The sequence below is a fragment of the Coregonus lavaretus genome (assembly GCF_964263955.1).
Source record: "Coregonus lavaretus genome assembly, chromosome: 25".
NCBI lineage: Eukaryota > Metazoa > Chordata > Actinopteri > Salmoniformes > Salmonidae > Coregonus > Coregonus lavaretus.
Genome location: NC_140012.1, coordinates 7,562,363 through 7,575,744, shown reverse-complemented (window position 1 = coordinate 7,575,744; position 13,382 = coordinate 7,562,363). Strand labels below are relative to the sequence as shown.

Here is a 13,382-nt window from a genome sequence, read left to right as displayed (position 1 = left end):
GTTGTACAATTAAAGGTAAAATACACTGAATTTCAAACAATCAGCAATAATCTAATGAATTCAGGACTTGTGAAATTGTACCTAGGCTAAATATAAGCCTTCCACAACCATAAAGATCCACTAATAATTTAATTATTTTATCAAAATAGTTTAACATACTTTTTTGCAATAATAACTGATCTGTCGTTCAAGTCTGTCTATTAAAATTACATTTTTGTTACTAATTTAACCAGAACCATGCATAATGCACATTCACTAATAATGACTAACTTCTTGTAGCAGGCATTATAGAACATTAACACAGGTCTCAAAACAAATCAAGCACAAGCCCACGTGCTAGTGAGTAGCCAGCTAATCTTTATATATTTCAAGTTTAGCCAACTTGGATCTATTTGCTACCTAACAAGGCAGAACAGTTGAATTGTTATGAACACACCTTTCTGTCCGTCTCCAACTGTTTTAACAGCATGCTAGCCTGTCCACTTTGTTCAGATGTTGAAATCAAGTGGCCTACCTTACTTTTCAGACTGAGAACGAGTTGCCAATTCCTTATATAATTGTGTTTTATGCTTATTGCACATTTATAAAACACAGACTAGACGGCTAGTATAATGGTCTTTGGCTAAAATGCTGATAGTGGTACATGGTACCGCAATAGCGTGCACGACAAACTAAGAATGAATTTTCCAGAATCAATGTTTATTGATACTCCCGTTTTAGTATTGTCTGCTCTGGACGCAATTTGAAGAGTTGAGACATAAAAGGGTATCGTTAGAAAGGTTAACTTCTCCTCTATTACAGTAAAATAATGTCTCAATGTGTTTTGGTGTCCATTAGACCGATTCTATTGGACCAAACCTCAAATGCAAATAGCGAGTTGAAACCGCTTGTCAGAGATGAAGTGATCTCTCATCTTTGTTGCTGTGAGTGGCAAGGGGAGTGACTTGGTGTGTGTGTAAACAGAGAGGAAGATGCAAAGATGCGCATCTATACGCTTATTTTGGACGCCTGCTTCCCACCTTTGGGACAACGACTCCCATTGTTAGGGCAGAGACATGAGCATCTCGTCATTATATACAGATCTCTGGTGTAAATGGGAAGGTGCACACAGCACAGACGGAACGAAGGAGACAAGACCAAAAAAAGACAACATGAGAACAAGAAGACATAAACGCTCATAAAAACGTCATTCATGCGATACAGGCATTTGGAATATCGCGCAAAAACATGAATTTGAATTAATTTGATATATTGCCCAGCCCTACATATAGGTACTGATTAAGTGACTCGGCAACAGGATAGATAATAAACAGTAGCAGCAGCATACAGTGGGGAAAAAAAGTATTTAGTCAGCCACCAATTGTGCAAGTTCTCCCACTTAAAAAGATGAGAGGCCTGTAATTTTCATCATAGGTACACGTCAACTATGACAGACAAAATGAGAAAAAAAATTCCAGAAGATCACATTGTAGGATTTTTAATGAATTTATTTGCAAATGATGGTGGAAAATAAGTATTTGGTCAATAACAAAAGTTTCTCAATACTTTGTTATATACCCTTTGTTGGCAATGACACAGGTCAAACGTTTTCTGTAAGTCTTCACAAGGTTTTTACACACTGTTGCTGGTATTTTGGCCCATTCCTCCATGCAGATCTCCTCTAGAGCAGTGATGTTTTGGGGCTGTCGCTGGGCAACACAGACTTTCAACTCCCTCCAAAGATTTTCTATGGGGTTGAGATCTGGAGACTGGCTAGGCCACTCCAGGACCTTGAAATGCTTCTTACGAAGCCACTCCTTCGTTGCCCGGGCGGTGTGTTTGGGATCATTGTCATGCTGAAAGACCCAGCCACGTTTCATCTTCAATGCCCTTGCTGATGGAAGGAGGTTTTCACTCAAAATCTCACGATACATGGCCCCATTCATTCTTTCCTTTACACGGATCAGTCGTCCTGGTCCCTTTGCAGAAAAACAGCCCCAAAGCATGATGTTTCCACCCCCATGCTTCACAGTAGGTATGGTGTTCTTTGGATGCAACTCAGCATTCTTTGTCCTCCAAACACGACGAGTTGAGTTTTTACCAAAAAGTTATATTTTGGTTTCATCTGACCATATGACATTCTCCCAATCCTCTTCTGGATCATCCAAATGCACTCTAACAAACTTCAGACGGGCCTGGACATGTACTGGCTTAAGCAGGGGGACACGTCTGGCACTGCAGGATTTGAGTCCCTGGCGGCGTAGTGTGTTACTGATGGTAGGCTTTGTTACTTTGGTCCCAGCTCTCTGCAGGTCATTCACTAGGTCCCCCCATGTGGTTCTGCTCACCGTTCTTGTGATCATTTTGACCCCACGGGATGAGATCTTGCGTGGAGCCCCAGATCGAGGGAGATTATCAGTGGTCTTGTATGTCTTCCATTTCCTAATAATTCCTCCCACAGTTGATTTCTTCAAACCAAGATGCTTACCTATTGCAGATTCAGTCTTCCCAGCCTGGTGCAGGTCTACAATTTTGTTTCTGGTGTCCTTTGACAGCTCTTTGGTCTTGGCCATAGTGGAGTTTGGAGTGTGACTGTTTGAGGTTGTGGACAGGTGTCTTTTATACTGATAACGAGTTCAAACAGGTGCCATTAATACAGGTAACGAGTGGAGGACAGAGGAGCCTCTTAAAGAAGAAGTTACAGGTCTGTGAGAGCCAGAAATCTTGCTTGTTTGTAGGTGACCAAATACTTATTTTCCACCATAATTTGCAAATAAAATCATTAAAAATCCTACAATGTGATTTTCTGGATTTCTTTTCTCAATTTGTCTGTCATAGTTGACGTGTACCTATGATGAAAATTACAGGCCTCTCTCATCTTTTTAAGTGGGAGAACTTGCACAATTGGTGGCTGACTAAATACTTTTTTTCCCCACTGTATGTGATGAGGCAAAAGATTGTCATAGTCATTGAGAGTGTGTGTGTGTGTCAGTGTGTGTGTGTGTGTGTGTGTGTGTACGAGATTTTGGCATTGATGCCCTTTATCTACTTCCCCAGAGTCAGATGAACTCTTGGATAACATTTGTATGTCTCTGTGTCCAGTATGAAGGAAGTTTGAGGTAGTTTCGCGAGCCAATGAGAACTAGTGTTAGCGCAATGGCTGGAAGTCGGTCTCGCAGACATGGTCTACAGTGTTTTGTGAAAGTATTCACCCCCCCTTGGCATTTTTCCTATTTTGTTGCCTTCCAACCTGGAATTAAAATATATATTTTTTTTGGGGGGGGGGTTGTATCTGGATAAGAGCGTCTGCTAAATGATGTAAATGTAAATCATTTGATTTACACAATATGCCTAACACTTTGAAGATGCAAAATATTGTTTATTGTGAAACAAACAAGAAAATGACAAAAAGAAAACAGAGAACTTGAGCGTACATAACTATTCGCACCCCCCCCCCGAAAGTAAATACTTTGTAGAGCCACCTTTTGCAGCAATTACAGCTGCAAGTCTCTTGGGGTATGTCTCTATAAGCTTGGCACATCTAGCCACTGGGATTTTTGCCAATTTTTCAAGGCAAAACTGCTCCAGCTCCTTCAAGTTGGATGGGTTCCGCTGGTGTACAGTAATCATTAAATCATACCACATATTCTCAATTGGATTGAGGTCTGGGCTTTGACTAGGCCATTCCAAGACATTTAAATGTTTCCCCTCAAACACCTCGAATGTTGCTATAGCAGTATGCTTAGGGTCATTGTCCTGCTGGAAGGTGAACCTCCGTCCCAGTCTCAAATCTCTGGAAGACAAACAGGTTTCCCTCAAGAATTTCCCTGTATTTAGCGCCATCCATCATTCCCTCAATTCTGACCAGTTTCCCAGTCCCTGCCGATGAAAAACATCCCCACAGCATGATGCTGGCACCACCATGCTTCACAGTGGGGGTTGTGTTCTCGGGGTGATGAGAGGTGTTGGGTTTGCGCCAGACATAGCGTTTTCCTTGATGGCCAAAAAGCCAATTTGAGTCTCATCTGACCAGAGTACCTTCTTCCATATGTTTGGGGAGTCTCCCACATGCCTTTTAGCGAACACCAAACGTGTTTGCTTCTTTTTTTCTTTAAGCAATGGCTTTTTTCTGGCCACTCTTCCGTAAAGCCCAGCTCTGTGGAGTGTACGGCTTAAAGTGGTCCTTTGGACAGATACTCCAATCTCCCCTGTGGTGCTTTTCAGCTCCTTCAGGGTTATCTTTGGTCACTTTGTTGCCTCTCTGATTAATGCCCTCCTTGCCTGGTCCATGAGTTTTGGTGGGCAAAACTCATGGACTTTTTTTTATAATGGACTTCTGAAGGTGATTGGTTGCAGCAGATCTTATTTAGGGGCTTCATAGCAAAGGGGGTGAATAAATATGAACGCACCACTTTTCTGTTATTTATTTTTTTGAATTTTTAGAAACAAGTTATTCTTTTCATTTCACTTCACCAATTTGGACTATTTTGTGTATGTCCATTACATGAAATCCAAATAAAAATCAGTTTAAATTACAGGTTGTAATGCAACAAAATAGGAAAAACGCCAAGGGGGATGAATACTTTTGCAAGGCACTGTATATGGCGCCCTGGTGTGTCTCCGTGTCTTCATCAGGCTGAGAGCATGGCTTTATGGGCTTAGCGGCCTTATCCAATCACCCTGTAATATAGCTGAGCAGCCGGGTACACAAGGATACCACAAAAACAAGTGGGTAGACACACACAGGACACACTGATACACAAACACATGGACACATAAAAAATACGCACACGCACACGCACACACGTTTTCTTTCCAGTAAAAAAGGAGGTCACTGTACAATGGGTGTATTTGCATTCGCTAAAGAGCTTTAACAAACATCTTTAAAAGCCCAAGGGTCATTGTTTTTGTTTTATTTCACTTTTAAAACCTCCCTAGTACTACCCACCTGTAAAACTGTAGTTTTGAGCCATATTAAGAGGACATAGGCTTCATAATAGCCGAGGTTCAGTTGCGTATTGGTCTGTTTCACATGTCAAAGCAAATCATATAACTATGATAGTGTGTAGGCTTACACAAAACACAATCACGAAATGCAGTAACATCACCTACAATACATTGACTGAAAAACCACACAGGACTGAATATTTTGCATATTTAGATGTGGTAGCTATAGTCTTTAGGTTATGTTACAACAAGGTGCTTACTGAGGAAAGGTTGCAGGCTGAAAATGGGTAAATTGCTATGTATTGCCATCTGGCACGTATGTCACCTAAGCTGGCCATTTTGAAACATAAGTTACGTGACCTTACAACAGACCCTTTGTACGGAAATACGGATGCGGACTGGAAATCCATACTGCACTGCATATTTTGCATATTTAGATACGGTAACTTAGGCTATCGGTTGTGTATCAACAACGTGCTCACCGAGGCCAGAGGAAAATTGATCAATTGCCATGTATTCTATCACCAAGCCATCTGGCATATACATAATATCATTTAATACAAATTTAGCAGACACTTTTATCCAAAGCGACTTACAGTCATGTGGGCATACAGTTTTTACATACAGGTGGTCCCGGGAATCAAACCCACTACACTGGCGTTGTAAGGGCCATGTTCTACAAACTGAGCTACAGAGGACCACGGTAACCTAAGCCGGCCATTAAGAAACATAAGCTACTTGACCTTTAAAACAGTCTCCATGTACAGAGAACGGATTTCTCACATCTAGCTTACAGTGCCTTGCTAAAGTATTCATCCCCTTGGCGTTTTTCCTATTTTGTTGCATTACAACATTAATTTAAATTGATTTTTATTTGTATTTCATGTAATGGACATACACAAAATAGTCCAAATTGGTGAAGTGAAATGAAAAAAATCTAAAAAAATCTAAAAAATTAATAACGGAAAAGTGGTGCGTGCATATGTATTCACCCCCTTTGCTATGAAGCCCCTAAATAAGATCTGCTGCAACCAATCACATTCAGAAGTCACATAATTAGTTAAATAAAGTCCACCTGTGTGCAATCTAAGTGTCACATGATCTCAGTATATATACACTTGTTCTGAAAGGCCCCAGAGTCTGCAACACCACTAAGCAAGGGGCACCACCAAGCAAGCGGCACCATGAAGACCAAGGAGCTCTCCAAACAGGTCAGGGACAACGTTGTGGAGAAGTACAGATCAGGGTTGGGTTATAGAAAATATCCAAAACTTTGAACATCCCACGGAGCACCATTAAATCCATTATAAAAAAATTGAAAGAATATGCCACCACAACAAACCTGCCAAGAGAGGCCGCCCACCAAAACTCACGGACCAGGCAAGGAGGGCATTAATCAGAGAGGCAACAAAGTAACCAAATATAACCCTGAAGGAGCTGAAAAGCACCACAGGGGAGATTGGAGTATCTGTCCATAGGACCACTTTTAGCCGTACACTCCACAGAGCTGGGCTTTACGGAAGAGTGGCCAGAAAAAAGCCATTGCTTAAAGAAATAAATAAGCAAACACGTTTGGTGTTCGCCAAAAGGCATGTGGGAGACTCCCCAAACATATGGAAGAAGGTACTCTGGTCAGATGAGACAAAAATTGAGCTTTTTGGCCATCAAGGAAAACGCTATGTCTGGCGCAAACCCAACACCTCTCATCACCCCGAGAACACAGCCCCCACTGACTAGATGTGCCAAGCTTATAGAGACATACCCCAAGAGACTTGCAGCTGTAATTGCTGCAAAAGGTGGCTCTACAAAGTATTGACTTTGGGAGGGTGAATAGTTATACACCCTCAAGTTTTCTGTTTTTTGTCTTATTTCTTGTTTGTTTCATAATAAAACATATTTTGTATCTTCAAAGTGTTAGGCATGTTGGGTAAATCAAATTATACAACCCCCCCCAAAAAATATATTTTAATTCCAGGATGTCAGGCAACAAAATAGGAGAAATGCCATGGGGGGTGAATACTTTCGCAAGCCACTGTAGGCCTACACACACCTTCCCCAAACCCCTCTCTTCTCTCTCAGTTAACCATCTATAACCCAATCCCTGCAGGCCCATTCTCCTCCCAGTCCCACATGATCTGTTCTAGTTGTTATATGATAGGGAAGACATAGAAGGTAAGTGCTATGAAGGATGGAGCCCTACTGTACTATTATACTGTACAGTACTGAACGTCCTTGTGCTTTCAAGCTGCAGAGTGATCAAACTGACAACTAACCGTAGAATCAAAACATTCACACGTTCAGGTCGCGAGCTCACTCGCTCGCTAGCCTATATCTAATTCTTTAGAGCTATGTATACAATTTTTTCTGTGCATCTCAAGTGCATTTATACTGAACAAAAATATAAATGCAACATTAAACAGCATTATCATTACACAGGTGCAGCTTGTGCTGGGGACAGTTTTGTCACAACACAAAGCCACAGATGTCTCAAGTTTTGAGGGAGCATGCATATGGCATGCTGACTGCAGGAATGTCTACCAGAGCTGTTGCCAGATAATTGAATGTTGATTTCTCTACCAGAAGCTGCCTCCAACATCGTTTTAGAGATTTTTGCAGTACGTCCAACCGGCCTCACAACCCCAGACCACGTGTAACCATGCGAGCTCAGGAACTCCACATCCAGCTTCTTCACCTGCGGGATCGTCTGAGACCAGCAACCCAGACAGCTGATGAAACTGAGGAGTATTTCTGTCTGTAATAAAGCCCTTTTGTGGGGGAAAAACTCATTCAGATTGGCTGGGCCTGGCTCCCCAGTGGGTGGCTGCGCCCCTGCCCAGTCATATGAAATCCATAGATTAGGGCCTAATGAACTCATTTCCTTATATGAACTGTAACTCACTAAAATCGTTGAAATTGTTTCATGTTGCGTTTATATTTTTGTTCAGTATAGAAGCTGAATCCTAAGGTACTGCATCGGATCACTAACTGTTTGGAGAGAGGATGAGAGCCCCACCAAACAAACATTGTGGGTCACTTCTTGTGACTGTGCTCCACTGACATAGCTGAGCAGGGGAGTGTGTGTGTGTGTGTGTGTGTGTGTGTGTGTGTGTGTGTATGTATAGAGAGAGTGCAGGTCGGAGGTTATGTTATGTAGTAGCAGGAGCCAGTGACTTTAATAGGATCTGACAGCCGATGATGAATTAATAATCGAAAAGCTCCAATGGGTGGAGGGGTTTAAGGGCGGGCTGCACTCGTAGCATGTCTGCAGGGAACGGCAAAAGCATACGCAGAGACGCACGTGCACACACACGTTCTCGCTCTCCCTCGCCCTCTCACACGCATGAATGCATACACACACACAGACGAGTCAAAAAGGTCAACGTCAGAAACAAACAAACACGAGCTGCCCCGGTCAACTGGAAGTGCTGTTATTGTGAAGTGGAAACGTCTAGGAGCAACAACGGCTCAGCCACGAAGAGGTAGGCCACACAAGCACACAGAACGGGACCGTTGAGTGCTGAAGCGCGTAGTGTGTAAAAATCGTCTGTCCTCGGTTGCAACACTCACAACCAAATTCCAAACTGCCTCTGGACGCAAAGTCAGCACAATAACTGTTCGTCGAGAGCTTCATGAACTGGGTTTCCATGGCCGAGCAGGCGCACACAAGCCTAAGATCACCATACGCAATGCCAAGCGTCAGCTGGAGTGGTGTAAAGCTTGCCGTCATTGTACTCTGGAGCAGTGGAAACGCGTTCTCTGGAGTGATGGATCAAGCTTCACCATCTGGCAGTCCAACGAATTAATCTGGGTTTGGTGGATGCCAGGAGAACGCTACCTGCCCCAATGCATAGTGCCAACTGTAGTCTGGTTGAGGAGGAATAATGGTCTGGGGCTGTTTTTCATGGTTCGGGCTAGGCCCCTCAGTTCCAGTGAAGGGAAATCTTAACACTACAGCATTCAATGACATTCTAGATGATTCTGTGCTTACAACTTTGTGGCAACAGTTTGGGGAAGGCCCTTTCCTGTTTCAGCATGACAATGCCCCCATGCACAAAGCGAGGTCCATACAGCAATGGTTTGTCGAGATCTGTGTGGAAGAACTTGACTGGCCTGCACAGAGCCCTGACCTCAACTCCATCGAACACCTTTGGGATGAATTGGAACGCCGACTGCGAGCCAGGCCTAATCGCCCAACATCAGTGCCCGACCGCACTAAAGCTCTTGTGGCTTAATGGAATCAAGTCCCCGCAGCAATGTTCAACCATCTAGTGGAAAGCCTTTCCAGAGGAGTGGAGGCTGTTATAGCAGCAAAAGGGGGACCAACTCCATATTAAGTCACATAATAAGTTGCATGGACTCACTCTGTGTGGAATAATAGTGTTTAACATGATTTTATAAATGACTACTTCATCTCTGTACCCCACACATACAATTAACTGTAAGGTCCCTAAGCCTAAGGCTAAACCAACTAGGCTCGTAATTTAACAATTTTATTCATATTTATGGATGGAATACAAGTTTGTTATTAAGCCACATGAAAGTTCACATGTTCCAGAAGGCATTTCTGTTCAAATGCCTCTCCTGTGAAGTAGTGACATGCGACATACGCCTAGCTTCCTGAAACGAGTCTCATATTTCCAAGCATGGTGGTGGCTGCATCATGTTATGGGTATGCTTGTCATCGACAAGGACTAGTGAGTTTTTTTGGATAAAAATAAATGGAATAGGGCTAAGCAATGGCAAAATCCTACATATCCATATGGCGTATGGTCTAAAGAAAATAGAGTCATGATGACTGTCTTTCTCTGTCCTCTACGATGACAGTCAGCTCAGGCACAGTGGCTGGTGGGGGCAAATATCAGCTCTATATAAAGATACAGTACAGTGAATATGGCTTGGCAGTTGGCACAAATTGTCCAGCGCAGCTCTGGCAGCAGCACGACGCATTGAAACTTTTATGAGGATGTGTGGGTGGATACAGGAGAAGGCATATACGTAACGTGTGTGTGTGTGTGTGTGTGTGTGTGCGCACATGCTCACAGACACAGTGTGTGTGCAACAGCCAGTACATTATGCGTGGAAAGTCATGTCCCCAATTACAGTGCACATTTGGCATGTCATGGCAGCATCCCCCAGGACAGTGTTACAGAACATTATCGTACATTATGGGGTCACATAACAACATAACTTCACTGTACTGTATAGTAGCTGAAAGAGCTTGGCTAAGGAGGAAGGAAAGACACAGGAACAGGGGGAGGGCTAGGGCTGAATGGGCCCTCTGTGACTGTGGGTACGCGCGTCCGTCCGTGCATGCAACCCAGTAGTGAATGGAGGCTATAAGATGCTAAGTGAACGTATCCAGGGTGGTGTTTGAAGCCTGGTGGTTTGACCTGATTGCAGGTCACGGGAGGTGACTCCACTTGCTTGCAGATAAGGCAGAGGGGGACTGTGACATTTCTGCATCCCATTAAAAAGGTCACACTTTAATTATCTAAAATGCCAGCAAGCATGCACCTGCAAAAATAGGCCCAGGGATGATCTGTGTGTCCGTCCGTGTGTGTGCCTGGGGTGGTGGTCCTCCTCTCCTAGCCCTGCCGTACTACACGCACGCACGTCCGCCCGCCCGCCCGCCCGCACACCCCTGCACTGACAGATCTACGACCAAACGCACTTACACACACCCTTAGTGAGCCATCAGACTAAGCATCTTGCCACCCACCAGTCAGCATCACTGACCTACAGCCATTCTTAGAATCACACCACCATACTAAGAATCACCAAGCTATATTAAGAATCACATGATTGACATCAGAGCAACGTCAGACTCCAATGGTCTGAGTGAAGAGAACAGACCAGAGTAGATAGAGGCAGCCAAATAGGCTTATGAAATCAAATATGGGGCAGTTGTGCTCTATATACAGCTTTCTTTGATAAATGAAACAACAATGATTGATGGGGCACAACCTTTCCATCTTTCTAATTAACGTTAATAGGGTAACTGAAGTTCTGGCTACAGCAGCTAAACTGATAAAGGGCCATTTCCTGTGTAAAATGCTCACAATATTACACGCAAATTAGGTACATCATTAAAGTGTGGTGTTTAGAAAGAAGCACACTGCATGAGAAATTTGGAAACATACCCACGTCCAGTAAAAAACATGCACAAAAACGCACACATTGATACCCACACACACACCCAAGCAGCTCTACAGTGGGGAAAAAAAGTATTTAGTCAGCCACCAATTGTGCAAGTTCTCCCACTTAAAAAGATGAGAGAGGCCTGTAATGTTCATCATAGGTACACGTCAACTATGACAGACAAAATGAGAAAAGAAAATCCAGAAAATCACATTGTAGGATTTTTAATGAATTTATTTGCAAATTATGGTGGAAAATAAGTATTTGGTCAATAACAAAAGTTTCTCAATACTTTGTTATATATCCTTTGTTGGCAATGACACAGGTCAAACATTTTCTGTAAGTCTTCACAAGGTTTTCACACACTGTTGCTGGTATTTTGGCCCATTCCTCCATGCAGATCTCCTCTAGAGCAGTGATGTTTTGGGGCTGTCGCTGGGCAACATGGACTTTCAACTCCCTCCAAAGATTTTCTATGGGGTTGAGATCTGGAGACTGGCTAGGCCACTCCAGGACCTTGAGATGCTTCTTACGGAGCCACTCCTTCGTTGCCCGGGCGGTGTGTTTGGGATCATTGTCATGCTGAAAGACCCAGCACGTTTCATCTTCAATGCCCTTGCTGATGGAAGGAGGTTTTCACTCAAAATCTCACGATACATGGCCCCATTCATTCTTTCCTTTACACGGATCAGTCGTCCTGGTCCCTTTGCAGAAAAACAGCCCCAAAGCATGATGTTTCCACCCCCATGCTTCACAGTAGGTATGGTGTTCTTTGGATGCAACTCAGCATTCTTTGTCCTCCAAACACGACGAGTTGAGCTTTTACCAAAAAGTTATATTTTGGTTTCATCTGACCATAGGACATTCTCCCAATCCTCTTCTGGATCATCCAAATGCACTCTAGCAAACTTCAGACGGGCCTGGACATGTACTGGCTTACGCAGGGGGACACATCTGGCACTGCAGGATTTGAGTCCCTGGCAGCGTAGTGTGTTACTGATGGTAGGCTTTGTTACTTTGGTCCCAGCTCTCTGCAGGTCATTCACTAGGTCCCCCCGTGTGGTTCTGGGATTTTTGCTCACCGTTCTTGTGATCATTTTGACCCCACGGGGTGAGATCTTGCGTGGAGCCCCAGATCGAGGGAGATTATCAGTGTCTTCCATTTCCTAATAATTGCTCCCACAGTTGATTTCTTCAAACCAAGCTGCTTACCTATTGCAGATTCAGTCTTCCCAGCCTGGTGCGGGTCTACAATTTTGTTTCTGGTGTCCTTTGACAGCTCTTTGGTCTTGGCCATAGTGGAGTTTGGAGTGTGACTGTTTGAGGTTGTGGACAGGTGTCTTTTATACTGATAACAAGTTCAATCAGGTGCCATTAATACAGGTAACGAGTGGAGGACAGAGGAGCCTCTTAAAGAAGAAGTTACAGGTCTGTGAGAGCCAGAAATCTTGCTTGTTTGTAGGTGACCAAATACTTATTTTCCACCATAATTTGCAAATAAATTAATAAAAAATCCTACAATGTGATTTTCTGGATTTCTTTTTCTCATTTTGTCTGTCATAGTTGACGTGTACCTATGATTAAAATTACAGGCCTCTCTCATCTTTTTAAGTGGGAGAACTTGCACAATTGGTGGCTGACTAAATACTTTTTTCCCCCACTGTATATCCACTCGTTGAGAGACAAAGGGGCCATAGATCATCAGTTTGCGCCTGTGCCATGGCGGGGCTCCTTGTGTACAGGTTTTTCCAGCATCATTTCTGCCTTTCTCTCTGAGGAAACATGTACGGCTGGCCCTGCTGTTTACACAGCTGGTCGCATGGAAAGGATGGCTTCGTATGAAATATGAACAGAACAGAGAGGTGAGAGGAAGCAGGAAGAAAAAATGGGGGAAGTAGAAAGGAGAGATAATAGAGACAGAGCTAAAGGCTAAATGTAGAGAGAGAAACACTGAGGTTTCCTCCTGGTGTGTGAGTCGTGCTCTTGTGGTCTGGAGATGTCGTCTTTGTTATTCTTCCCCCACAGTCAGTCAGTTCCATTCTGACAAACTTCTCTGTACTCAGTTCGATCCCCTACTACCCCTATCAATGCCTCTCTGGCTAGGTCTTCAAAAGTTGACTGACCTCGTGTCCTTTCCTTCACCACCACTAGCCTGACCTGGAAAGAGATGATGGAACACAATCCGATAGCTTACTTTTATCTATCAGTGGTTACACAGGAGGGGCCCTGAGTTTTCTTGGTCTGGTCACGTGGTCAGAGAAAACTCCAGGCCTAAATCATGAAGGAAAGGAGACAAGGAAACGTGAAAGGAAAAAGAG

General features: G+C 43.5%; 1 protein-coding gene across 1 annotated transcript in view; it reads right to left on the bottom strand.

Annotated features, from left to right (window-relative positions):
- LOC311101140 (retinoic acid receptor alpha-A-like) overlaps positions 1-13,382 on the bottom strand; it is a 228,165-nt gene that overhangs the window by 115,204 nt on the left and 99,579 nt on the right. The gene's annotated exons all lie outside the window — the stretch shown is intronic.